The sequence below is a fragment of the Stenella coeruleoalba genome (genome assembly GCF_951394435.1).
Source record: "Stenella coeruleoalba genome assembly, contig: scaffold_554, whole genome shotgun sequence".
In the NCBI taxonomy this organism is placed as follows: Eukaryota; Metazoa; Chordata; class Mammalia; order Artiodactyla; family Delphinidae; genus Stenella; species Stenella coeruleoalba.
In genome coordinates this window covers 28369-55094 of record NW_027646201.1, presented here as the reverse complement: position 1 = coordinate 55094, position 26726 = coordinate 28369, and the positions used below count along the sequence as shown (strand labels likewise).

Genomic DNA, 26726 nt, shown 5'->3' with positions numbered 1-26726 from the left:
GGACGCCTCCGTTTACAAGAACCTCGTTTACCATACAAGTTCAATATCACAGAAAGTGAAAAATGGATAAAGAACTTGTGGTACTTACGTACAATGCAGTATTACTCGGCAATGAAATCTATGTCATCAGGCCCGTAGCAGCATAATGAGTGGATTCAGGTACGATGATTCTAACTGAAATAAGTCACACAGAAAAAGAATCATCATAAGATATCACTAATACACGGAATGTAAACTTGGCTACACAGGAACTGCATTCCAAAACAGAACAGGGTCTCAAATTTAGAAAACCAACTTATGTTTGCTTAAGGGGAAAGGTGAGTTGGGGTGCTGCATAAAACCAGAGATTGAAATGAGCACAGATAAAGTTCCTTAAGCCAAATATGGAATAGACAAGAGCTACTCCTTGCTCAACGAAATGGACTCAACACCCCATATTAAACGCCTAAGAATGTACCTGACTAGTAAGTATCTTAAAACCTATGGATTGCTATGTCTCCAAAAGAGAATCAAGCGTGTGTACAGGGGCATAAACGCAGCAGTGATAGGATTGGAGAGGTTCGGTGAGCAAATGAAGACCCTTTGAAGTCATATTGCATGGTACCCATTACACGGGTCTCAACTCTCCAGGTTAAGGTATTCTTCCTTCAGCTAAAACATGCATGTGGTACCCAGAGTATGATCAACCATGTGATCGGGAGACGTGTTCAAATATGTTTCAGTTTTCCTCCCCTGGTACTCGGGTGCAACATTCCAGACGCTTTACTAACACTCTCCCCACTTGGAGAGTCAGTCCCTTTAACCTCCTGTTTGGCCCAGTTTGCAATTTCTGCGGAAGATGAACAGGAATAGCGAGAACCAATGAGAGGCTAGCTGGAGGTGTCTGGACGGGCAAATTTAACTCTCATTTCCCACCAGGAAGAGGAATTAACCAAAGGCTCAGCATGCCGGGCCGGAACCAGATTAGGGCCTGAAGCCATCCTGCGGTGTTGCGGCCAGGTCACAAGAAAGCGAGTTGAAGAAAGGAGCTCAGGGGCACTGTAATTCACAAACATGCAGAGTTATAAATGACAGCTATCGTCCAAAAATAGACTGAAGTAAGGCTGCCAAGAGGACTTGAAAGCAGGGCAGAATTGCAGGAAACCGATTTCAGGAGGTAGACTGGAATTGCATTGAAAGCATAGGAAAAGAGGCAGAACGTCCACAGTGATGCACTTGGCCAAAAAGGGCGTATGCGTTTTTTCCTGAATATATTCAGGAAAAAACGCATACGCCCTTTTTGGCCAACCAAGCAAGCTTGCAAAGGAAATCTGCACTACAATGAAGTCTCACTTCCCCCCGGTCAAAAGGGCCATCTGAAAAAAGTGTAAAATCCAGAAAGGCAACAGGCCATTGAGAACTGGGCGCCTTGTTATGCTGATGGGCGGGATGTAAATTGCCAACAGACACTGGGGAGAAGTGTATGGTGTTTCCTGAAACTTCTAAAAAACAAAGCAAACGAGCCTAGGGCACTTCCACTTATGGTCCTATAGCTTAGGGAAATTAAAATCAAAAAGACACAGCCACCCCAAAGTTTGGGACGCCTCCGTTTACAAGAACCTCGTTTACCGTACAAGTTCAATATCACAGAAAGTGAAAAATGGATAAAGAACTTGTGGTACTTATGTACAATGCAGTATCACTCAGCAATGAAATCTATGTCATCAGGCCCGTAGCAGCATAATGAGTGGATTCAGGTACGATGATTCTAACTGAAATAAGTCACACAGAAAAAGAAACATCATAAGATATCACTAATACACGGAATGTAAACTTGGCTACACAGGAACTGCATTCCAAAACAGAACAGGGTCTCAAATTTAGAAAACCAACTTATGCTTGCTTAAGGGTAAAGGTGAGTTGGGGTGCTGATAAAACCAGAGATCGAAATGAGCACAGATAAAGTTCCTTAAGCCAAATATGGAATAGACAAGAGCTACTCCTTGCTCAACGAAATGGACTCAACACCCCATATTAAACGCCTAAGAATGTACCTGACTAGTAAGTATCTTAAAACCTATGGATTGCTATGTCTCCAAAAGAGAATCAAGCGTGTGTACAGGGGCATAAACGCAGCAGTGATAGGATTGGAGAGGTTCGGTGAGCAAATGAAGACCCTTTGAAGTCATATTGCATGCTACCCATTACACGGGTCTCAACTCTCCAGGTTTAAGGTATTCTTCCTTCAGCTAAAACATGCATGTGGAACCCAGAGTATGATCAACCATGTGAACGGGAGACGTGTTCAAATATGTCTCAGTTTTCCTCCCCTGGTACTCGGGTGCAACATTCCAGACGCTTTACTAACACTCTCCCCAGTTGGAGAGTCAGCGCCTTTAACCTCCTGTTTGGCCCAGTTTGCAATTTCTGCGGAAGATGAACAGGAATAGGGAGAACCAATGAGAGACTAGCTGGAGGTGTCTGGACGGGCAAATTTAACTCTCATTTCCCACCAGGAAGAGGAAATAACCAATGACTCAGCGTGCCGTGCCAGAACCAGATTAGGGCCTGAAGCCATCCTGCGGTGTTGCGGCCAGCTCACAAGAAAGCGAGTTGAAGAAAGGAGCTCAGGGGCACTGTAATTCACAAACCTGCAGAGTTATAAATGACAGCTATCCTCCAAAAATATACTGAAGTAAGGCTGTCAAGAGGACTTGAAAGCGGGGCAGAATTGCAGGAAACCGATTTCAGGAGGTAGACTGGAATTGCATTGAAAGCATAGGAAAAGAGGCAGAACGTCCACAATGATGCACTTGGCCAAAAAGGGCGTATGCGTTTTTTCCTGAATATATTCAGGAAAAAACGCATACGCCCTTTTTGGCCAACCAAGCAAGCTTGCAAAGGAAATCTGCACTACAATGAAGTCTCACAACCCCCCGGTCAAAAGGGGCCTCTGAAAAAAGTGTAAAATCCAGAAAGGCAGGACAGGCCATGGAGACCTGGGAGCCTTGTTTTGCTGAAGGGCGGGATGTAAATTGCCAACAGACACTCGGGAGAAGTGAATGGTGTTTCCTGAAACATCTAAAAAACAAAGCAACAGAGCCTAGGGCACTTCCACTTACGGTCCTATAGCTTAGGGAAATTAAAATCAAAAAGACACAGCCACCCCAAAGTTTGGAACGGCTCTGTTTACAAGAACCTCGTTTACAGTACAAGTTCAACATCGCAGAAAGTGAAAAATGGATAAAGAAGTTGTGGTATTTACTTACAAAGCAATATCACTCAGCAATGAAATCTATGTCATCAGGACCTTAGCAGCACAATGAGTGGATTCAGGTATGATGATTCTAACTGAAATAAGTCACACAGAAAAAGAAACATCATAAGATATCAGTAAGACACAGAATGTAAACTTGGCTACACAGGAACTGAATTACAGAACAGAACAGGGTCTCAAATTTAGAAAACCAACTTATGCTTGCTTAAGGGTAAAGGTGAGTTGGGGTGCTGCATAAAACCAGAGATCGAAATGAGCACAGATAAAGTTCCTTAAGCCAAATATGGAATAGACAAGAGCTACTCCTTGCTCAACGAAATGGACTCAACACCGCATGTTAAATGCCTAAGAATGTACCTGACTAGTAAGTATCTTAAAACCTATGGATTGCTATGTCTCCGAAAGAGAATCAAGCTTGTGTACAGGGGCATAAACGCAGCAGTGATAGGATTGGAGAGGTTCGGTGAGCAAATGAAGACCCTTTGAACTCATATTGCGTGGTACCCATTTCACGGGTTTCAACTACCCAGGTTTAAGGTATTCTTCCTTCAGCTAAAACATGCATGTGGAACCTAGAGTATGATCAACCATGTGATCGGGAGATGTGTTCAAATATGTCTCAGTTTTCGTACCTTGGTACTCGGGTGCAACATGCCAAACACTTTACTGACACTCTCCCGACTTGGAGAGTCAGTCCCTTTAACCTCCTGTTTGGCCCAGTTTGCAATTTCTGCGGAAGATGAACAGGAATAGCGAGAACCAATGAGAGACTAGCTGGAGGTGTCTGGACGGGCAAATTTAACTCTCATTTCCCACCAGGAAGAGGAAATAACCAAAGGCTCAGCGTGCCGTGCCGGAAACAGATTAGGACCTGGAGCCATCCTGCGGTGTTGCGGCCAGGTCACAAGAAAGCGAGTTGAAGAAAGGAGCTCAGGGGCACTGTAATTCACAAACCTGCAGAGTTATAAATGACAGCTATCGTCCAAGAATATACTGAAGTAAGGCTGCCAAGAGGACTTGAAAGCGGGGCAGAATTGCAGGAAACCGATTTCAGAAGGTAGACTGGAATTGCATTGAGAGCATAGGAAAAGAGGCAGAACGTCCACAATGATGCACTTGGCCAAAAAGGGCGTATGCGTTTTTTCCTGAATATATTCAGGAAAAAACGCATACGCCCTTTTTGGCCAACCAAGCAAGCTTGCAAAGGAAATCTGCACTACAATGAAGTCTCACTTCCTCCCAGTCAAAAGGGCCATCTGAAAAAAGTGTAAAATCCAGAAAGGCAGGAAAGGCCATGGAGAACTGGGAGCCTTGTTATGCTGATGGGCGGGATGTAAATTGCCAACAGACACTGGGGAGAAGTGTATGGTGTTTACTGAAACATCTATACAACAAAGCAACAGAGCCTAGGGCACTTCCACTTATGGTCCTATAGCTTAGGGAATTTAAAATCAAAAAGACACAGCCACCCCAAAGTTTGGAACGGCTCTGTTTACAAGAACCTCGTTTACCATACAAGTTCAATATCACAGAAAGTGAAAAATGGATAAAGAACTTGTGGTACTTACGTACAATGCAGTATCACTCAGCAATGAAATCTATGTCATTAGGCCCGTAGCAGTATAATGAATGGATTCAGGTACGATGATTCTAACTGAAATAAGTCACACAAAAAAAGAAACATCATAAGATATCACTAATACACGGAATGTAAACTTGGCTACACAGGAACTGAATTCCAAAACAGAACAGGGTCTCAAATTTAGAAAACAAACTTATGCTTGCTTAAGGGGAAAGGTGAGATGGGGTGCTGCATAAAACCAGAGATTGAAATGAGCACAGATAAAGTTCCTTAAGCCAAATATGGAATAGACAAAAGCTACTCCTTGCTCAACGAAATGGACTCAACACCCCATATAAAACGCCTAGGAATGTAACTGACTAGTAAGTATCTTAAAACCTATGGATTGCTAGGTCTCCAAAAGAGAAACAAGCGTGTGAACAGGGGCATAAATGCAGCAGTGATAGGATTGGAGAGGTTCGGTGAGCAAATGAAGACCCTTTGAAGTCATATTGCATGGTACCCATTCCACGGGTCTCAACTCTCCAGGTTTAAGGTATTCTTCCTTCAGCTAAAACATGCATGTGGAACCCAGAGTATGATCAACCATGTGAACGGGAGACGTGTGCAAATATGTCTCAGTTTTCCTCCCCTGGTACTCGGGTGCAACATTCCAGATGCTTTACTAACACTCTCCCCACTTGGAGAGTCAGCGCCTTTAACCTCCTGTTTCGCCCAGTTTGCAATTTCTGCGGAAGATGAACAGGAATAGGGAGAACCAATGAGAGACTAGCTGGAGGTGTCTGGACGGGCAAATTTAACTCTCATTTCCCACCAGGAAGAGGAAATAACCAAAGGCTCAGCGTGCCGTGCCGGAACCAGATTAGGGCCTGAAGCCATCCTGCGGTGTTGCGGCCAGCTCACAATAAAGCGAGTTGAAGAAAGGAGCTCAGGGGCACTGTAATTCACAAAACTGCAGTGTTATAAATGACAGCTATCATCCAAAAATAGACTGAAGTAAGGCTGCCAAGAGGACTTGAAAGCGGGGCAGAATTGCAGGAAACCGATTTCAGGAGGTAGACTGGAATTGCATTGAAAGCATAGGAAAAGAGGCAGAACGTCCACAATGATGCACTTGGCCAAAAAGGGCGTATGCGTTTTTTCCTGAATATATTCAGGAAAAAACGCATACGCCCTTTTTGGCCAACCAAGCAAACTTGCAAAGGAAATCTGCACTACAATGAAGTCTCACTTCCCCCCGGTCAAAAGGGCCATCTGAAAAAAGGGTAAAATCCAGAAAGGCAGGACAGGCCATGGAGAACTGGGAGCCTTGTTATGCTGATGGGCGGAATGTAAATTGCCAACAGACACTCAGGAGAAGTGTATGGTGTTTCCTGAAACATCTAAAAAACAAAGCAACAGAGCCTAGGGCACTTCCACTTATGGTCCTATAGATTAGGGAAATTAAAATCAAAAAGACACAGCAAACCCCAAAGTTTGGGACGCCTCTGTTTACAAGAACCTCGTTTACCGTACAAGTTCAATATCACAGAAAGTGAAAAATGGATAAAGAACTTGTGGTACTTACGTACAATGCAGTATCACTCAGCAATGAAATCTATGTCATCAGGCCCGTAGCAGCATAATGAGTGGATTCAGGTACGATGATTCTAACTGAAATAAGTCACACAGAAAAAGAAACATCATAAGATATTAGTAATACACGGAATGTAAACTTGGCTACACAGGAACTGAATTACAGAACAGAACAGGTTCTCAAATTTAGAAAACCAACTTATGCTTGCTTAAGGGTAAAGGTGAGTTGGCGTGCTGCATAAAACCAGAGATTGAAATGAGCACAGATAAAGTTCCTTAAGCCAAATATGGAATAGACAAGAGCTACTCCTAGCTCAATGAAATGGACTCAACACCGCATATTAAACGCCTAAGAATGTACCTGACTAGTAAGTATCTTAAAACCTATGGATTGCTATGTCTCTGAAAGAGAATCAAGCATGTGTACAGGGGCATAAATGCAGCAGTGATAGGATTGGAGAGGTTCGTAAGCAAATGAAGACCCTTTGAAGTCATATTGCATGGTACCCATTCCACGGGTTTCAACTACCCAGGTGTAAGGTATTGTTCCTTCAGCTAAAACATGCATGTGGAACCTAGAGTATGATCAACCATGTGATCGGGAGACGTGTTAAAATATGTCTCAGTTTTCGTACCCTGGTACTCGGGTGCAACATTCCAGACGCTTTACTAACACTCTCCCCACTTGGAGAGTCAGTCCCTTTAACCTCCTGTTTGGCCGAGTTTGCAATTTCTGCGGAAGATGAACAGGAATAGCGAGAACCAATGAGAGGCTAGCTGGAGGTGTCTGGACGGGCAAATTTAACTCTCATTTCCCACCAGGAAGAGGAATTAACCAAAGGCTCAGCGTGCCATGCCAGAACCAGATTAGGGCCTGAAGCCATCCTGCGGTGTTGCGGCCAGGTCACAAGAAAGCGAGTTGAAGAAAGGAGCTCAGGGGCACTGTAATTCACAAACCTGCAGAGTTATAAATGACAGCTATCGTCCAAAAATAGACTGAAGTAAGGCTGCCAAGAGGACTTGAAAGCGGGGCAGAATTGCAGGAAACCGATTTCAGGAGGTAGACTGGAATTGCATTGAAAGCATAGGAAAAGAGGCAGAACGTCCACAATGATGCACTTGGCCAAAAAGGGCGTTTGCGTTTTTTCCTGAATATATTCAGGAAAAAACGCATACGCCCTTTTTGGCCAACCAAGCAAGCTTGCAAAGGAAATCTGCACTACAATGAAGTCTCACTTCCCCCCGGTCAAAAGGGCCATCTGAAAAAAGTGTAAAATCCAGAAAGGCAGGACAGGCCATGGAGAACTGGGAGCCTTGTTATGCTGATGGGCGGGATGTAAATTGCCAACAACCACTTGGGAGAAGTGTATGGTGTTTCCTGAAACATCTAAAAACAAAGCAACAGAGCCTAGGGCACTTCCGCTTATGATCCTATAGCTTAGGGAAATTAAAATCAAAAAGACACAGCCACCCCAAAGTTTGGGACGCCTCCGTTTACAAGAACCTCGTTTGCCGTACAAGTTCAATATCACAGAAAGTGAAAAATGGATAAAGAACTTGTGGTACTTACGTACAATGCAGTATCACTCAGCAATGAAATCTATGTCATCAGGCCCGTAGCAGCATAATGAGTGGATTCAGGTACGATGATTCTAACTGAAATAAGTCACACAGAAAAAGAAACATCATAAGATATCACTAATACACGGAATGTAAACTTGGCTACACAGGAACTGCATTCCAAAACAGAACAGGGTCTCAAATTTAGAAAACCAACTTATGCTTGCTTAAGGGGAAAGGTGAGTTGGGGTGCTGCATAAAACCAGAGATTGAAATGAGCACAGATAAAGTTCCTTAAGCCAAATATGGAATAGACAAGAGCTACTCCTTGCTCAACAAAATGGACACAAAACCCCATATTAAACGCCTAAGAATGCACCTGACTAGTAAGTATCTTAAAACCTATGGATTGCTATGTCTCCGAAAGAGAATCAAGCATGTGTACAGGGGCATAAACGCAGCAGTGATAGGATTGGAGAGGTTCGTGAGCAAATGAAGACCCTTTGAAGTCATATTGCATGGTACCCATTCCACGGGTTTCAACTACACAGGTTTAAGGTATTCTTCCTTCAGCTAAAACATGCATGTGGAACCTAGAGTATGATCAACCATGTGATCGGGAGACGTGTTAAAATATGTCTCAGTTTTCGTACCCTGGTACTCGGGTGCAACATTCCAGACGCTTTACTAACACTCTCCCCACTTGGAGAGTCAGTCCCTTTAACCTCCTGTTTGGCCGAGTTTGCAATTTCTGCGGAAGATGAACAGGAATAGCGAGAACCAATGAGAGGCTAGCTGGAGGTGTCTGGACGGGCAAATTTAACTCTCATTTCCCACCAGGAAGAGGAAATAACCAAAGGCTCAGCGTGCCGTACCGGAACCAGATTAAGGCCTGAAGCCATCCTGCGGTGTTGCGGCCAGGTCACAAGAAAGCGAGTTGAAGAAAGGAGCTCAGGGGCACTGTAATTCACAAACCTGCAGAGTTATAAATGACAGCTATCATCCAAAAATAGACTGAAGTAAGGCTGCCAAGAGGACTTGAAAGCGGGGCAGAATTGCAGGAAACCGATTTCAGGAGGTAGACTGGAATTGCATTGAAAGCATAGGAAAAGAGGCAGAACGTCCACAATGATGCACTTGGCCAAAAAGGGCGTATGCGTTTTTTCCTGAATATATTCAGGAAAAAACGCATACGCCCTTTTTGGCCAACCAAGCAAGCTTGCAAAGGAAATCTGCACTACAATGAAGTCTCACTTCCCCCCGGTCAAAAGGGCCATCTGAAAAAAGTGTAAAATCCAGAAAGGCAGGACAGGCCATGGAGAACTGGGAGCCTTGTTATGCTGATGGGCGGGATGTAAATTGCCAAAAGACACTCGGGAGAAGTGTATGGTGTTTCCTGAAACATCTAAAAAACAAAGCAACAGAGCCTAGGGCACTTCCACTTATGGTCCTATAGCTTAGGGAAATTAAAATCAAAAAGACACAGCCACCCCAAAGTTTGGAACGGCTCTGTTTACAAGAAACTCGTTTACAGTACAAGTTCAACATCGCAGAAAGTGAAAAATGGATAAAGAAGTTGTGGTATTTACTTACAAAGCAATATCACTCAGCAATGAAATCTGTGTCATCAGGCCCTTAGCAGCACAATGAGTGGATTCAGGTATGATGATTCTAACTGAAATAAGTCACACAGAAAAAGAAACATCATAAGATATCACTAATACACGGAATGTAAACTTGGCTACACAGGAACTGCATTCCAAAACAAAACAGGGTCTCAAATTTAGAAAACCAACTTATGCTTGCTTAAGGGGAAAGGTGAGTTGGGGTGCTGCATAAAACCAGAGATTGAAATGAGCACAGATAAAGTTCCTTAAGCCAAATATGGAATAGACAAGAGCTACTCCTTGCTCAACGAAATGGACTCAAAACCCCATATTAAACGCCTAAGAATGTACATGACTAGTAAGTATCTTAAAACCTATGGATTGCTATGTCTCCAAAAGAGAATCAAGCGTGTGTACAGGGGCATAAACGCAGCAGTAATAGGATTGGAGAGGTTCGGTGAGCAAATGAAGACCCTTTGAAGTCATATTGCATGGTACCCATTCCACGGGTTTCAACTCTCCAGTTTTAAGGTATTCTTCCTTCAGCTAAAATATGCATGTGGAACCCAGAGTATGATCAACCATGTGAACGGGAGACGTGTTCAAATATGTCTCAGTTTTCCTCCCCTGGTACTCGGGTGCAACATTCCAGATGCTTTCCTAACACTCTCCCGACTTGGAGAGTCAGTCCCTTTAACCTCCTGTTTGGCCCAGTTTGCGATTTCTGCGGAAGATGAACAGGAATAGCGAGAACCAATGAGAGGCTAGCTGGAGGTGTCTGGACGGGCAAATTTAACTCTCATTTCCCACCAGGAAGAGGAATTAACCAAAGGCTCATCATGCCGTGCCAGAACCAGATTAGGGCCTGAAGGCATCCTGCGGTGTTGCGGCCAGGTCACAAGAAAGCGAGTTGAAGAAAGGAGCTCAGGGGCACTGTAATTCACAAACCTGCAGAGTTATAAATGACAGCTATCGTCCAAAAATAGACTGAAGTAAGGCTGCCAAGAGGACTTGAAAGCGGGGCAGAATTGCAGGAAACCGATTTCAGGAGGTAGACTGGAATTGCATTGAAAGCATAGGAAAAGAGGCAGAACGTCCACAATGATGCACTTGGCCAAAAAGGGCGTATGCGTTTTTTCCTGAATATATTCAGGAAAAAACGCATACGCCCTTTTTGGCCAACCAAGCAAGCTTGCAAAGGAAATCTGCACTACAATGAAGTCTCACTTCCCCCCGGTCAAAAGGGCCATCTGAAAAAAGTGTAAAATCCAGAAAGGCAGGACAGGCCATGGAGAACTGGGAGCCTTGTTATGCTGATGGGCGGGATGTAAATTGCCAACAGACACTCAGGAGAAGTGTATGGTGTTTCCTGAAACATCTAAAAAACAAAGCAACAGAGCCTTGGGCACTTCCACTTATGGTCCTATAGCTTAGGGAAATTAAAATCCAAAAGTCACAGCCACCCCAAAGTTTGGGACGCCTCCGTTTACAAGAACCTCGTTTACCATACAAGTTCAATATCACAGAAAGTGAAAAATGGATAAAGAACTTGTGGTACTTACGTACAATGCAGTATTACTCGGCAATGAAATCTATGTCATCAGGCCCGTAGCAGCATAATGAGTGGATTCAGGTACGATGATTCTAACTGAAATAAGTCACACAGAAAAAGAATCATCATAAGATATCACTAATACACGGAATGTAAACTTGGCTACACAGGAACTGCATTCCAAAACAGAACAGGGTCTCAAATTTAGAAAACCAACTTATGTTTGCTTAAGGGGAAAGGTGAGTTGGGGTGCTGCATAAAACCAGAGATTGAAATGAGCACAGATAAAGTTCCTTAAGCCAAATATGGAATAGACAAGAGCTACTCCTTGCTCAACGAAATGGACTCAACACCCCATATTAAACGCCTAAGAATGTACCTGACTAGTAAGTATCTTAAAACCTATGGATTGCTATGTCTCCAAAAGAGAATCAAGCGTGTGTACAGGGGCATAAACGCAGCAGTGATAGGATTGGAGAGGTTCGGTGAGCAAATGAAGACCCTTTGAAGTCATATTGCATGGTACCCATTACACGGGTCTCAACTCTCCAGGTTAAGGTATTCTTCCTTCAGCTAAAACATGCATGTGGTACCCAGAGTATGATCAACCATGTGAACGGGAGACGTGTTCAAATATGTTTCAGTTTTCCTCCCCTGGTACTCGGGTGCAACATTCCAGACGCTTTACTAACACTCTCCCCACTTGGAGAGTCAGTCCCTTTAACCTCCTGTTTGGCCCAGTTTGCAATTTCTGCGGAAGATGAACAGGAATAGCGAGAACCAATGAGAGGCTAGCTGGAGGTGTCTGGACGGGCAAATTTAACTCTCATTTCCCACCAGGAAGAGGAATTAACCAAAGGCTCAGCATGCCGGGCCGGAACCAGATTAGGGCCTGAAGCCATCCTGCGGTGTTGCGGCCAGGTCACAAGAAAGCGAGTTGAAGAAAGGAGCTCAGGGGCACTGTAATTCACAAACATGCAGAGTTATAAATGACAGCTATCGTCCAAAAATAGACTGAAGTAAGGCTGCCAAGAGGACTTGAAAGCAGGGCAGAATTGCAGGAAACCGATTTCAGGAGGTAGACTGGAATTGCATTGAAAGCATAGGAAAAGAGGCAGAACGTCCACAGTGATGCACTTGGCCAAAAAGGGCGTATGCGTTTTTTCCTGAATATATTCAGGAAAAAACGCATACGCCCTTTTTGGCCAACCAAGCAAGCTTGCAAAGGAAATCTGCACTACAATGAAGTCTCACTTCCCCCCGGTCAAAAGGGCCATCTGAAAAAAGTGTAAAATCCAGAAAGGCAACAGGCCATTGAGAACTGGGCGCCTTGTTATGCTGATGGGCGGGATGTAAATTGCCAACAGACACTGGGGAGAAGTGTATGGTGTTTCCTGAAACTTCTAAAAAACAAAGCAAACGAGCCTAGGGCACTTCCACTTATGGTCCTATAGCTTAGGGAAATTAAAATCAAAAAGACACAGCCACCCCAAAGTTTGGGACGCCTCCGTTTACAAGAACCTCGTTTACCGTACAAGTTCAATATCACAGAAAGTGAAAAATGGATAAAGAACTTGTGGTACTTATGTACAATGCAGTATCACTCAGCAATGAAATCTATGTCATCAGGCCCGTAGCAGCATAATGAGTGGATTCAGGTACGATGATTCTAACTGAAATAAGTCACACAGAAAAAGAAACATCATAAGATATCACTAATACACGGAATGTAAACTTGGCTACACAGGAACTGCATTCCAAAACAGAACAGGGTCTCAAATTTAGAAAACCAACTTATGCTTGCTTAAGGGTAAAGGTGAGTTGGGGTGCTGATAAAACCAGAGATCGAAATGAGCACAGATAAAGTTCCTTAAGCCAAATATGGAATAGACAAGAGCTACTCCTTGCTCAACGAAATGGACTCAACACCCCATATTAAACGCCTAAGAATGTACCTGACTAGTAAGTATCTTAAAACCTATGGATTGCTATGTCTCCAAAAGAGAATCAAGCGTGTGTACAGGGGCATAAACGCAGCAGTGATAGGATTGGAGAGGTTCGGTGAGCAAATGAAGACCCTTTGAAGTCATATTGCATGCTACCCATTACACGGGTCTCAACTCTCCAGGTTTAAGGTATTCTTCCTTCAGCTAAAACATGCATGTGGAACCCAGAGTATGATCAACCATGTGAACGGGAGACGTGTTCAAATATGTCTCAGTTTTCCTCCCCTGGTACTCGGGTGCAACATTCCAGACGCTTTACTAACACTCTCCCCAGTTGGAGAGTCAGCGCCTTTAACCTCCTGTTTGGCCCAGTTTGCAATTTCTGCGGAAGATGAACAGGAATAGGGAGAACCAATGAGAGACTAGCTGGAGGTGTCTGGACGGGCAAATTTAACTCTCATTTCCCACCAGGAAGAGGAAATAACCAATGACTCAGCGTGCCGTGCCGGAACCAGATTAGGGCCTGAAGCCATCCTGCGGTGTTGCGGCCAGCTCACAAGAAAGCGAGTTGAAGAAAGGAGCTCAGGGGCACTGTAATTCACAAACCTGCAGAGTTATAAATGACAGCTATCCTCCAAAAATATACTGAAGTAAGGCTGTCAAGAGGACTTGAAAGCGGGGCAGAATTGCAGGAAACCGATTTCAGGAGGTAGACTGGAATTGCATTGAAAGCATAGGAAAAGAGGCAGAACGTCCACAATGATGCACTTGGCCAAAAAGGGCGTATGCGTTTTTTCCTGAATATATTCAGGAAAAAACGCATATGCCCTTTTTGGCCAACCAAGCAAGCTTGCAAAGGAAATCTGCACTACAATGAAGTCTCACAACCCCCCGGTCAAAAGGGGCCTCTGAAAAAAGTGTAAAATCCAGAAAGGCAGGACAGGCCATGGAGACCTGGGAGCCTTGTTTTGCTGAAGGGCGGGATGTAAATTGCCAACAGACACTCGGGAGAAGTGAATGGTGTTTCCTGAAACATCTAAAAAACAAAGCAACAGAGCCTAGGGCACTTCCACTTACGGTCCTATAGCTTAGGGAAATTAAAATCAAAAAGACACAGCCACCCCAAAGTTTGGAACGGCTCTGTTTACAAGAACCTCGTTTACAGTACAAGTTCAACATCGCAGAAAGTGAAAAATGGATAAAGAAGTTGTGGTATTTACTTACAAAGCAATATCACTCAGCAATGAAATCTGTGTCATCAGGCCCTTAGCAGCACAATGAGTGGATTCAGGTATGATGATTCTAACTGAAATAAGTCACACAGAAAAAGAAACATCATAAGATATCACTAATACACGGAATGTAAACTTGGCTACACAGGAACTGCATTCCAAAACAAAACAGGGTCTCAAATTTAGAAAACCAACTTATGCTTGCTTAAGGGGAAAGGTGAGTTGGGGTGCTGCATAAAACCAGAGATTGAAATGAGCACAGATAAAGTTCCTTAAGCCAAATATGGAATAGACAAGAGCTACTCCTTGCTCAACGAAATGGACTCAAAACCCCATATTAAACGCCTAAGAATGTACATGACTAGTAAGTATCTTAAAACCTATGGATTGCTATGTCTCCAAAAGAGAATCAAGCGTGTGTACAGGGGCATAAACGCAGCAGTAATAGGATTGGAGAGGTTCGGTGAGCAAATGAAGACCCTTTGAAGTCATATTGCATGGTACCCATTCCACGGGTTTCAACTCTCCAGTTTTAAGGTATTCTTCCTTCAGCTAAAATATGCATGTGGAACCCAGAGTATGATCAACCATGTGAACGGGAGACGTGTTCAAATATGTCTCAGTTTTCCTCCCCTGGTACTCGGGTGCAACATTCCAGATGCTTTCCTAACACTCTCCCGACTTGGAGAGTCAGTCCCTTTAACCTCCTGTTTGGCCCAGTTTGCGATTTCTGCGGAAGATGAACAGGAATAGCGAGAACCAATGAGAGGCTAGCTGGAGGTGTCTGGACGGGCAAATTTAACTCTCATTTCCCACCAGGAAGAGGAATTAACCAAAGGCTCATCATGCCGTGCCAGAACCAGATTAGGGCCTGAAGGCATCCTGCGGTGTTGCGGCCAGGTCACAAGAAAGCGAGTTGAAGAAAGGAGCTCAGGGGCACTGTAATTCACAAACCTGCAGAGTTATAAATGACAGCTATCGTCCAAAAATAGACTGAAGTAAGGCTGCCAAGAGGACTTGAAAGCGGGGCAGAATTGCAGGAAACCGATTTCAGGAGGTAGACTGGAATTGCATTGAAAGCATAGGAAAAGAGGCAGAACGTCCACAATGATGCACTTGGCCAAAAAGGGCGTATGCGTTTTTTCCTGAATATATTCAGGAAAAAACGCATACGCCCTTTTTGGCCAACCAAGCAAGCTTGCAAAGGAAATCTGCACTACAATGAAGTCTCACTTCCCCCCGGTCAAAAGGGCCATCTGAAAAAAGTGTAAAATCCAGAAAGGCAGGACAGGCCATGGAGAACTGGGAGCCTTGTTATGCTGATGGGCGGGATGTAAATTGCCAACAGACACTCAGGAGAAGTGTATGGTGTTTCCTGAAACATCTAAAAAACAAAGCAACAGAGCCTTGGGCACTTCCACTTATGGTCCTATAGCTTAGGGAAATTAAAATCCAAAAGTCACAGCCACCCCAAAGTTTGGGACGCCTCCGTTTACAAGAACCTCGTTTACCGTACAAGTTCAATATCACAGAAAGTGAAAAATGGATAAAGAACTTGTGGTACTTACGTACAATGCAGTATTACTCGGCAATGAAATCTATGTCATCAGGCCCGTAGCAGCATAATGAGTGGATTCAGGTACGATGATTCTAACTGAAATAAGTCACACAGAAAAAGAATCATCATAAGATATCACTAATACACGGAATGTAAACTTGGCTACACAGGAACTGCATTCCAAAACAGAACAGGGTCTCAAATTTAGAAAACCAACTTATGTTTGCTTAAGGGGAAAGGTGAGTTGGGGTGCTGCATAAAACCAGAGATTGAAATGAGCACAGATAAAGTTCCTTAAGCCAAATATGGAATAGACAAGAGCTACTCCTTGCTCAACGAAATGGACTCAACACCCCATATTAAACGCCTAAGAATGTACCTGACTAGTAAGTATCTTAAAACCTATGGATTGCTATGTCTCCAAAAGAGAATCAAGCGTGTGTACAGGGGCATAAACGCAGCAGTGATAGGATTGGAGAGGTTCGGTGAGCAAATGAAGACCCTTTGAAGTCATATTGCATGGTACCCATTACACGGGTCTCAACTCTCCAGGTTAAGGTATTCTTCCTTCAGCTAAAACATGCATGTGGTACCCAGAGTATGATCAACCATGTGAACGGGAGACGTGTTCAAATATGTTTCAGTTTTCCTCCCCTGGTACTCGGGTGCAACATTCCAGACGCTTTACTAACACTCTCCCCACTTGGAGAGTCAGTCCCTTTAAACTCCTGTTTGGCCCAGTTTGCAATTTCTGCGGAAGATGAACAGGAATAGCGAGAACCAATGAGAGGCTAGCTGGAGGTGTCTGGACGGGCAAATTTAACTCTCATTTCCCACCAGGAAGAGGAATTAACCAAAGGCTCAGCATGCCGGGCCGGAACCAGATTAGGGCCTGAAGCCATCCTGCGGTGTTGCGGCCAGGTCACAAGAAAGCGAGTTGAAGAAAGGAGCTCAGGGGCACTGTAATTCACAAACATGCAGAGTTATAAATGACAGCTATCGTCCAAAAATAGACTGAAGTAAGGCTGCCAAGAGGACTTGAAAGCAGGGCAGAATTGCAGGAAACCGATTTCAGGAGGTAGACTGGAATTGCATTGAAAGCATAGGAAAAGAGGCAGAACGTCCACAGTGATGCACTTGGCCAAAAAGGGCGTATGCGTTTTTTCCTGAATATATTCAGGAAAAAACGCATACGCCCTTTTTGGCCAACCAAGCAAGCTTGCAAAGGAAATCTGCACTACAATGAAGTCTCACTTCCCCCCGGTCAAAAGGGCCATCTGAAAAAAGTGTAAAATCCAGAAAGGCAACAGGCCATTGAGAACTGGGCGCCTTGTTATGCTGATGGGCGGGATGTAAATTGCCAACAGACACTGGGGAGAAGTGTATGGTGTTTCCTGAAACTTCTAAAAAACAAAGCAAACGAGCCTAGGGCACTTCCACTTATGGTCCTATAGCTTAGGGAAATTAAAATCAAAAAGACACAGCCACCCCAAAGTTTGGGACGCCTCCGTTTACAAGAACCTCGTTTACCGTACAAGTTCAATATCACAGAAAGTGAAAAATGGATAAAGAACTTGTGGTACTTATGTACAATGCAGTATCACTCAGCAATGAAATCTATGTCATCAGGCCCGTAGCAGCATAATGAGTGGATTCAGGTACGATGATTCTAACTGAAATAAGTCACACAGAAAAAGAAACATCATAAGATATCACTAATACACGGAATGTAAACTTGGCTACACAGGAACTGCATTCCAAAACAGAACAGGGTCTCAAATTTAGAAAACCAACTTATGCTTGCTTAAGGGTAAAGGTGAGTTGGGGTGCTGATAAAACCAGAGATCGAAATGAGCACAGATAAAGTTCCTTAAGCCAAATATGGAATAGACAAGAGCTACTCCTTGCTCAACGAAATGGACTCAACACCCCATATTAAACGCCTAAGAATGTACCTGACTAGTAAGTATCTTAAAACCTATGGATTGCTATGTCTCCAAAAGAGAATCAAGCGTGTGTACAGGGGCATAAACGCAGCAGTGATAGGATTGGAGAGGTTCGGTGAGCAAATGAAGACCCTTTGAAGTCATATTGCATGCTACCCATTACACGGGTCTCAACTCTCCAGGTTTAAGGTATTCTTCCTTCAGCTAAAACATGCATGTGGAACCCAGAGTATGATCAACCATGTGAACGGGAGACGTGTTCAAATATGTCTCAGTTTTCCTCCCCTGGTACTCGGGTGCAACATTCCAGACGCTTTACTAACACTCTCCCCAGTTGGAGAGTCAGCGCCTTTAACCTCCTGTTTGGCCCAGTTTGCAATTTCTGCGGAAGATGAACAGGAATAGGGAGAACCAATGAGAGACTAGCTGGAGGTGTCTGGACGGGCAAATTTAACTCTCATTTCCCACCAGGAAGAGGAAATAACCAATGACTCAGCGTGCCGTGCCGGAACCAGATTAGGGCCTGAAGCCATCCTGCGGTGTTGCGGCCAGCTCACAAGAAAGCGAGTTGAAGAAAGGAGCTCAGGGGCACTGTAATTCACAAACCTGCAGAGTTATAAATGACAGCTATCCTCCAAAAATATACTGAAGTAAGGCTGTCAAGAGGACTTGAAAGCGGGGCAGAATTGCAGGAAACCGATTTCAGGAGGTAGACTGGAATTGCATTGAAAGCATAGGAAAAGAGGCAGAACGTCCACAATGATGCACTTGGCCAAAAAGGGCGTATGCGTTTTTTCCTGAATATATTCAGGAAAAAACGCATATGCCCTTTTTGGCCAACCAAGCAAGCTTGCAAAGGAAATCTGCACTACAATGAAGTCTCACAACCCCCCGGTCAAAAGGGGCCTCTGAAAAAAGTGTAAAATCCAGAAAGGCAGGACAGGCCATGGAGACCTGGGAGCCTTGTTTTGCTGAAGGGCGGGATGTAAATTGCCAACAGACACTCGGGAGAAGTGAATGGTGTTTCCTGAAACATCTAAAAAACAAAGCAACAGAGCCTAGGGCACTTCCACTTACGGTCCTATAGCTTAGGGAAATTAAAATCAAAAAGACACAGCCACCCCAAAGTTTGGAACGGCTCTGTTTACAAGAACCTCGTTTACAGTACAAGTTCAACATCGCAGAAAGTGAAAAATGGATAAAGAAGTTGTGGTATTTACTTACAAAGCAATATCACTCAGCAATGAAATCTATGTCATCAGGACCTTAGCAGCACAATGAGTGGATTCAGGTATGATGATTCTAACTGAAATAAGTCACACAGAAAAAGAAACATCATAAGATATCAGTAAGACACAGAATGTAAACTTGGCTACACAGGAACTGAATTACAGAACAGAACAGGGTCTCAAATTTAGAAAACCAACTTATGCTTGCTTAAGGGTAAAGGTGAGTTGGGGTGCTGCATAAAACCAGAGATCGAAATGAGCACAGATAAAGTTCCTTAAGCCAAATATGGAATAGACAAGAGCTACTCCTTGCTCAACGAAATGGACTCAACACCGCATACTAAACGCCTAAGAATTTACCTGACTAGTAAGTATCTTAAAACCTATGGATTGCTATGTCTCCGAAAGAGAATCAAGCTTGTGTACAGGGGCATAAACGCAGCAGTGATAGGATTGGAGAGGTTCGGTGAGCAAATGAAGACCCTTTGAACTCATATTGCGTGGTACCCATTTCACGGGTTTCAACTACCCAGGTTTAAGGTATTCTTCCTTCAGCTAAAACATGCATGTGGAACCTAGAGTATGATCAACCATGTGATCGGGAGATGTGTTCAAATATGTCTCAGTTTTCGTACCTTGGTACTCGGGTGCAACATGCCAAACACTTTACTGACACTCTCCCGACTTGGAGAGTCAGTCCCTTTAACCTCCTGTTTGGCCCAGTTTGCAATTTCTGCGGAAGATGAACAGGAATAGCGAGAACCAATGAGAGACTAGCTGGAGGTGTCTGGACGGGCAAATTTAACTCTCATTTCCCACCAGGAAGAGGAAATAACCAAAGGCTCAGCGTGCCGTGCCGGAAACAGATTAGGACCTGGAGCCATCCTGCGGTGTTGCGGCCAGGTCACAAGAAAGCGAGTTGAAGAAAGGAGCTCAGGGGCACTGTAATTCACAAACCTGCAGAGTTATAAATGACAGCTATCGTCCAAGAATATACTGAAGTAAGGCTGCCAAGAGGACTTGAAAGCGGGGCAGAATTGCAGGAAACCGATTTCAGAAGGTAGACTGGAATTGCATTGAGAGCATAGGAAAAGAGGCAGAACGTCCACAATGATGCACTTGGCCAAAAAGGGCGTATGCGTTTTTTCCTGAATATATTCAGGAAAAAACGCATACGCCCTTTTTGGCCAACCAAGCAAGCTTGCAAAGGAAATCTGCACTACAATGAAGTCTCACTTCCTCCCAGTCAAAAGGGCCATCTGAAAAAAGTGTAAAATCCAGAAAGGCAGGAAAGGCCATGGAGAACTGGGAGCCTTGTTATGCTGATGGGCGGGATGTAAATTGCCAACAGACACTGGGGAGAAGTGTATGGTGTTTACTGAAACATCTATACAACAAAGCAACAGAGCCTAGGGCACTTCCACTTATGGTCCTATAGCTTAGGGAATTTAAAATCAAAAAGACACAGCCACCCCAAAGTTTGGAACGGCTCTGTTTACAAGAACCTCGTTTACCATACAAGTTCAATATCACAGAAAGTGAAAAATGGATAAAGAACTTGTGGTACTTACGTACAATGCAGTATCACTCAGCAATGAAATCTATGTCATTAGGCCCGTAGCAGTATAATGAATGGATTCAGGTACGATGATTCTAACTGAAATAAGTCACACAAAAAAAGAAACATCATAAGATATCACTAATACACGGAATGTAAACTTGGCTACACAGGAACTGAATTCCAAAACAGAACAGGGTCTCAAATTTAGAAAACAAACTTATGCTTGCTTAAGGGGAAAGGTGAGATGGGGTGCTGCATAAAACCAGAGATTGAAATGAGCACAGATAAAGTTCCTTAAGCCAAATATGGAATAGACAAAAGCTACTCCTTGCTCAACGAAATGGACTCAACACCCCATATAAAACGCCTAGGAATGTAACTGACTAGTAAGTATCTTAAAACCTATGGATTGCTAGGTCTCCAAAAGAGAATCAAGCGTGTGTACAGGGGCATAAACGCAGCAGTGATAGCATTGGAGAGGTTTGGTGAGCAAATGAAGACCCTTTGAAGTCATATTGCATGGTACCCATTACACGGGTCTTAACTCTCCAGGTTTAAGGTATTCTTCCTTCAGCTAAAACATGCATGTGGAACCCAAGTATGATCAACCATGTGAACGGGAGACGTGTTCAAATATGTCTCAGTTTTCCTCCCCTGGTACTCGGGTGCAACATTCCAGACGCTTTACTAACACTCTCCCCACTTGGAGAGTCAGCGCCTTTAACCTCCTGTTTGGCCCAGTTTGCAATTTCTGCGGAAGATGAACAGGAATAGTGAGAAACAATGAGAGACTAGCTGGAGGTGTCTGGACGGGCAAATTTAACTCTCATTTCCCACCAGGAAGAGGAAATAACCAAAGGCTCAGCGTGCCGTGCCGGAACCAGATTAGGGCCTGAAGCCATCCTGCGGTGTTGCGGCCAGGTCACAAGAAAGCGAGTTGAAGAAAGGAGCTCAGGGGCACTGTAATTCACAAACCTGCAGAGTTATAAATGACAGCTATCGTCCAAAAATAGACTGAAGTAAGGCTGCCAAGAGGACTTGAAAGCGGGGCAGAATTGCAGGAAACCGATTTCAGGAGGTAGACTGGAATTGCATTGAAAGCATAGGAAAAGAGGCAGAACGTCCACAATGATGCACTTGGCCAAAAAGGGCGTATGCGTTTTTTCCTGAATATATTCAGGAAAAAACGCATACGCCCTTTTTGGCCAACCAAGCAAGCTTGCAAAGGAAATCTGCACTACAATGAAGTCTCACTTCCCCCCGGTCAAAAGGGCCATCTGAAAAAAGTGTAAAATCCAGAAAGGCAGGACAGGCCATGGAGAACTGGGAGCCTTGTTATGCTGATGGGCGGGATGTAAATTGCAAACAACCACTCGGGAGAAGTGTATGGTGTTTCCTGAAACATCTAAAAAACAAAGCAACAGAACCTAGGGCACTTCCACTTATGGTCCTATAGCTTAGGGAAATTAAAATCAAAAAGACACAGCCACCCCAAAGTTTGGAACGGCTCTGTTTACAAGAACCTCGTTTACAGTACAAGTTCAACATCGCAGAAAGTGAAAAATGGATAAAGAAGTTGTGGTATTTACTTACAAAGCAATATCACTCAGCAATGAAATCTGTGTCATCAGGCCCGTAGCAGCACAATGAGTGGATTCAGGTATGATGATTCTAACTGAAGTAAGTCACACAGAAAAAGAAACATCATAAGATATCAGTAATACACGGAATGTAAACTTGGCTACACAGGAACTGAATTACAGAACAGAACAGGGTCTCAAATTTAGAAAACCAACTTATGCTTGCTTAAGGGGAAAAGTGAGTTGGGGTCCTGTTTAAAATGAGAGATCGAAATGAGCACAGTTAAAGTTCTTTAAGCCAAATATGGAATAGACAAGAGCTACTCCTTGCTCAACGAAATGGACTCAACACCGCATATTAAACGCCTAAGAATGTACCTGACTAGTAAGTATCTTAAAACCTATGGATTGCTATGTCTCCGAAAGAGAATCAAGCATGTGTACAGGGGCATGAACGCAGCAGTGATAGGATTGGAGAGGTTTGGTGAGCAAATGAAGACCCTTTGAAGTCATATTGCATGGTACCCATTCCACGGGTTTCAACTACCCAGGTTTAAGGTATTCTTCCTTCAGCTAAAACATGCATGTGGAACCTAGAGTATGATCAACCATGTGATCGGGAGACGTGTTCAAATATGTCTCAGTTTTCGTACCCTGGTACTCGGGTGCAACATTCCAGATGCTTTACTAACACTCTCCCGACTTGGAGACTCAGTCCCTTTAACCTCCTGTTTGGCCCAGTTTGCAATTTCTGCGGAGGATGAACAGGAATAGCGAGAACCAATGAGAGACTAGCTGGAGGTGTCAGGACGGGCAAATTTAACTCTCATTTCCCACCAGGAAGAGGAAATAACCAAAGGCTCAGCGTGCCGTGCCGGAACCAGATTAGGGCCTGAAGCCATCCTGTGGTGTTTCGGCCAGCTCAAAAGAAAGCGAGTTGAAGAAAGGAGCTCAGGGGCACTGTAATTCACAAACTTGCAGAGTTATAAATGACAGCTATCGTCCAAAAATATACTGAAGTAAGGCTGCCAAGAGGACTTGAAAGCGGGGCAGAATTGCAGGAAAGCGATTTCAGGAGGTAGACTGGAATTGCATTGAAAGCATAGGAAAAGAGGCAGAACGTCCACAATGATGCACTTGGCCAAAAAGGGTGTATGCGTTTTTTCCTGAATATATTCAGGGAAAAACGCATACGCCCTTTTTGGCCAACCAAGCAAACTTGCAAAGGAAATCTGCACTACAATGAAGTCTCACTTCCCCCCGGACAAAAGGGCCATCTGAAAAAAGTGTAAAATCCAGAAAGGCAGGACAGGCCATGGAGAACTGGGAGCCTTGTTATGCTGATGGGCGGGATGTAAATTGCCAACAGACACTCCGGAGAAGTGTATGGTGTTTCCTGAAACATCTAAAAAACAAAGCAACAGAGCCTAGGGCACTTCCACTTATGGTCCTATAGCTTAGGTAAATTAAAATCAAAAAGACACAGCCACCCGAAAGTTTGGGACGCCTCTGTTTACAAGAATCTCGTTTACAGTACACGTTCAATGTCACAGAAAGTGAAAAATGGATAAAGAAATTGTGGTACTTACGTACAATGCAGTATCACTCAGCAATGAAATCTATGTCATCAGGCCCGTAGCAGCATAATGAGTGGATTCAGGTACGATGATTCTAACTGAAATAAGTCACACAGAAAAAGAAACATCATAATATATCACTAATACACGGAATGTAAACTTGGCTACACAGGAACTGAATTCCAAAACAGAACAGGGTCTCAAATTTAGAACACTAACTTATGCTTGCTTAAGGGGAAAGGTGAGTTGGTGTGCTGCATAAAACCAGAGATTGAAATGAGCACAGATAAAGTTCCTTAAGCCAAATATGGAATAGACAAGAGCTACTCCTTGCTCAACGAAATGGACTCAACACCCCATATTAAACGCCTAAGAATGTACCTGACTAGTAAGTATCTTATAACCTATGGATTGCTATGTTTCCAAAAGAGAATCAAGCGTGTGTACAGGGGAATAAACGCAGCAGTGATAGGATTGGAGAGGTTCGGTGAGCAAATGAAGACCCTTTGAAATCATATTGCATGGTACCCTTTACACGGGAATCAACTCTCCCGGTTTAAGGTATTCTTCCTTCAGCTAAAACATGCATGTGGAACCCAGAGTATGATCAACCATGTGAACGGAAGACGTGTTCAAATATGTCTCAGTTTTCCTCCCCTGGTACTCGGGTGCAACATTCCAGACGCTTTACTAACTCTCTCCCGACTTGGAGACTCAGTCCCTTTAACCTGCTGTTTGGCCCAGTTTGCAATTTCTGCGGAAGATGAACAGGAATAGCGAGAACCAATGAGAGACTAGCTGGAGGTGTCTGGACGGGCAAATTTAACTCTCATTTCCCACCAGGAAGACGAATTAACCAAAGGCTCAGCGTGCCGTGCCGGAACCAGATTAGGGCCTGAAGCCATCCTGCGCTCTTGCGGCCAGGTCTCAAGAAAGCGAGTTGAAGAAAGGAGTTCAGGGGCACTGTAATACACAAACCTGCAGAGTTATAAATTACAGCTATCGTCCAAAAATATACTGAAGTAAGACAGCCAAGAGGACTTGAAAGTGGGGCAGGATTGCAGGAAACCGATTTCAGGAGGTAGACTGGAATTGCACTGAAAGCATAGGAAAAGTGGTAGAACGTCCACAATGATGCACTTGGCCAAAAATTGCGTATGCGTTTTTTCCTTCAGGAAAAAACGCATACGCCCTTTTTGGCCAACCAAGCAAGCTTGCAAAGGAAATCTGCACTACAATGAAGTCTCAATTCCCCCCGGTCAAAAGGGCCATCTGAAAAAAGTGTAAAATCCAGAAAGGCAGGACAGGCCATGGAGAACTGGGAGCCTTGTTATGCTGATGGGCGGGATGTAAATTGCCAACAGACACTCGGGAGAAGTGTATGGTGTTTCCTGAAACATCTAAAAAACAAAGCAACAGAGCCTAGGGCACTTCCACTTATGGTCCTATAGCTTAGGGAAACTAAAATCAAAAAGACACAGCCACCCCAAAGTTTGGGACGCCTCTGTTTACAAGAGCCTCGTTTACCGTACAAGTTCAATATCACAGAAAGTGAAAAATGGATAAAGAACTTGTGGTACTTACGTACAATGCAGTATCACTCAGCAATGAAATCTATGTCATCAGGCCCGTAGCAGCATAATGAGTGGATTCAGGTACGATGATTCTAACTGAAATAAGTCACACAGAACAAGAAACATCATAAGATATCAGTAATACACGGAATGTAAACTTGGCTACACAGGAACTGAATTACAGAACAGAACAGGGTCTCAAATTTAGAAAACCAACTTATGCTTGCTTAAGGGGAAAGGTGAGTTGGGGTGCTGCATAAAACCAGAGATTGAAATGAGCACAGATAAAGTTCCTTAAGCCAAATATGGAATAGACAAGAGCTACTCCTTGCTCAACGAAATGGACTCAACACCCCATATTAAACGCCTAAGAATGTACCTGACTAGTAAGTATCTTAAAACCTATGGATTGCTATGTCTCCAAAAGAGAATCAAGCGTGTGTACAGGGGCATAAACGCAGCAGTGATAGGATTGGAGAGGTTCGGTGAGCAAATGAAGACCCTTTGAAGTCATATTGCATGGTACCCATTCCACGGGTCTCAACTCTCAAGGTTTAAGGAATTCTTCCTTCAGCTAAAACATGCATGTGGAACCCAGAGTATGATCAACCGTGTGAACAGGAGACGTGTTCAAATATGTCTCAGTTTTCCTCCCCTGGTACTCGGGTGCAACATTCCAGACGCTTTACTAACACTCTCCCCACCTGGAGAGTCAGCGCCTTTAACCTCCTGTTTGGCCCAGTTTGCAATTTCTGCGGAAGATGAACAGGAATAGGGAGAACCAATGAGAGACTAGCTGGCGGTGTCTGGACGGGCAAATTTAACTCTCATTTCCCACCAGGAAGAGGAAATAACCAAAGGCTCAGCGTGCCGTGCCGGAACCAGATTAGGGCCTGAAGCCATCCTGTGGTGTTGCGGCCAGGTCACAAGAATGCAAATTGAAGAAAGGAGCTCAGGGGCACTGTAATTCACAAACATGCAGAGTTATAAATGACAGCTATCGTCCAAAAATAGACTGAAGTAAGGCTGCCAAGAGGACTTGAAAGCGGGGCAGAATTGCAGGAAACCGATTTCAGGAGGTAGACTGGAATTGCATTGAAAGCATAGGAAAAGAGGCAGAACGTCCACAATGATGCACTTGGCCAAAAAGGGCGTAAGCGTTTTTTCCTGAATATATTCAGGGAAAAACGCATACGCCCTTTTTGGCCAACCAAGCAAACTTGCAAAGGTAATCTGCACTACAATGAAGTCTCACTTCCCCCCGGACAAAAGGGCCATCTGAAAAAAGTGTAAAATCCAGAAAGGCAAGACAGGCCATGGAGAAATGGGAGCCTTGTTATGCTGATGGGCGGGATGTAAATTGCCAACAGACACTCGGGAGAAGTGTATGG

At 44.0% G+C, this 26726-nt stretch overlaps 1 long non-coding RNA gene across 1 annotated transcript; it reads right to left on the bottom strand.

Moving 5' to 3' along the window:
- Nucleotides 1–85: 85 nt before the first annotated feature.
- Nucleotides 86–11235, bottom strand: LOC307181260. The gene is made up of 3 exons (XR_013826244.1): nucleotides 11143–11235; nucleotides 4829–4910; nucleotides 86–174 (listed from the first exon to the last, which is right to left on the bottom strand). It is a non-coding gene; the product is annotated as an uncharacterized lncRNA (long non-coding RNA).
- Between the last annotated feature and the right edge of the window lie 15491 nt (nucleotides 11236–26726).